The sequence below is a fragment of the Dendrobates tinctorius genome, unplaced genomic scaffold (genome assembly GCF_039654945.1).
Source record: "Dendrobates tinctorius isolate UK_male_01 unplaced genomic scaffold, ASM3965494v1 ptg000073l, whole genome shotgun sequence".
NCBI classification, from domain to species: Eukaryota; Metazoa; Chordata; class Amphibia; order Anura; family Dendrobatidae; genus Dendrobates; species Dendrobates tinctorius.
The window spans coordinates 30,862,150-30,864,370 of NW_027361741.1; the positions used below are offsets into that span (position 1 = coordinate 30,862,150).

The following is a 2,221-nucleotide window of genomic DNA, read 5'->3' on the forward strand; positions in this document are numbered from 1 at the left end:
ATCAGTATGCCTGCGAAGCAAAGTTTTTTCCACCACAGATACACCAGGCCTCAGCCTGAGATAACAGACAGTATTAATTTTTTTTTAGGTTTTGTGTTAATTTTTGAAAACACAAGTTAATTAATAGAACAAGGCTAGCAGACAGAACTATGCAATGCATACCAGCGAAGCAAAGATTTTTACACCACAGATACACCAGGCCTCAGCCTGATATATCAGACTTAACTTAATATTGGAAATTTTAGGGAATATTTTCAGTCCCAAACAGCTAAATATGCATCGCATCACATCACCGGACAGTTGCCTATAAAACTAGACTTCTGACTCTTGGCTCCCACTTCATTCACCTCACAGATCATCATCCTCATCTGGCAGTGCTGTGGTCTGGGCAATCTGTAAATCCTTCTCATATTGTGCTGCAAGTGCAGGATCCATAACGACTTCTGGTGGTGCAAGAGCAGGCATGGCTACAAATTCAAGGTTGGGATCACCTATCAGTTTTCTGGCAAGCCAAAGAAATGGCTTTTCAAAGTTGTACTCTTTGCAGAAATATCGTAGTACTGAAGACTTTTCTTTCTATGGAACACGATGGACTTTGCTTTAACTTTTCTGTCCTTAATGTCCACTTTGTTGCCACACAAGACTATGGGGATATTTTCACATACTCGCACAAGATCTCTATGCCAGTTAGGTACATTCTTGTATGTGACTCTTGATGTAACATCAAACATGATAATGGCACATTGAGCCTGAATGGCTGCCTCACAGACGCTTCTGGAAGGCATAAACTATGGCAGCCCAAGGAGAGCTTCAAGTTCAGTTTAAGCTTGTTCTGGTTGGTGATGGTGGTACGGGCAAAACAACCTTTGAAAAACGTCACTTGACTGGTGAATTTGAGAAGAAATATGTAGCCACACTTGGTGTTGAAGTCCACCCACTGGTGTTCCATACCAACAGAGGTCCTATTAAATTTAACATATGGGTTACTGCTGGTCAGGAGAAGTTTGGTGGTATTCGTGATGGTTATTAGATTCAGGCTCAATGTGCCATTATCATGTATGATGTTACATCAAGAGTCACATACAAGAATGTACCTAACTGGCATACAGATCTTGTGCGAGTATGTGAAAATATCCCCATAGTCTTGTGTGGCAACAAAGTGGACATTAAGGACAGAAAAGTTAAAGCAAAGTCCATCGTGTTCCATTGGAAGAAGAATCTTCAGTACTATGATATTTCTACAAAGAGTAACTACAACTTTGAAAAGCCATTTCTTAGGTTTGCCAGAAAACTGATAGGTGATGCCAACCTTGAATTTGTAGCCATGCCTGCTCTTGCACCTCCAGAAGTGGTTATGGATCTTGCACTTGAAGCACAATATGAGAAGGATTTACAGATTGCCCAGACCACAGCACTGCCAGATGAGGATGATGATCTGTGAGGTGAATGAAGTGGGAGCTGTTATGATTGAGTCACCGTAGAAGGCAAAAATAGAAATGCTAGCTAAGTCCAGAAAACCAGAGAAGTTGGCAGCTATCGGATTGCAGACCCCTGAACCTATCAACACAACTAGCAGTAGCCGTGGGGGGCTCCTACGATGCCCTAGGCCCCTCAATCACAGCCGGAGGACTACATAGCCTAAAGACAGAAAGGGAAATCTAAACTGCCCCAGAGCAGACCCCAAAGCAAAAGGCAGCCCCCCACATATAATGACGGTGAAGCAAGAAGAAAGAACAAAACACAGACAGAAAGATAGACTGAGCAAAGATGGGGCCCACGCTAGCTTAGATAGGAAAGGACAGGAAGGCTGCTGTCTGCAATCTGTGAAAAAACCCTATGAAAATAAGAGCCAACCAACTGACAGCAAAAAAGGCCCTGAAGACGCTAGGCTTCAAAAAAGCTATGTCAGTACTCAGGAATATTCTGAAGACAGAGCAACAGGCAAAAGGAGATTCAGCTCACCCCAGCAGGGAATGGCAGAATCCAGAAAAGCAAGGAAAACAAAACACTAATGCAAAAAGGCAAAGCAGAAATCTTAGCTTTAGATGAGCAGGAATGAGACTGGTTTCCTAGAAGTCCACAGAGAAATCACCCGCAGGCCAGAAGGGCGTCGGCAACCTTATATCCAGTCATTAACTCCACTCAGCCAGTCATCATCATCAGCCCCAGGTGTTTGACAATCAGGCTCACTACCTTTCTTCACCAGAAGAGGGAGTTCCTC

The 2,221-nt window shown here is 43.3% G+C and overlaps 2 pseudogenes; one reads left to right on the forward strand and one right to left on the reverse strand.

Moving 5' to 3' along the window:
- Positions 1-219: 219 nt before the first annotated feature.
- LOC141096220 (GTP-binding nuclear protein Ran pseudogene) lies at positions 220-753 on the reverse strand (annotated as a pseudogene).
- A 6-nt stretch (positions 754-759) lies between these two features.
- LOC141096219 (GTP-binding nuclear protein Ran pseudogene) lies at positions 760-1,453 on the forward strand (annotated as a pseudogene).
- The last annotated feature ends 768 nt before the right edge of the window (positions 1,454-2,221 follow it).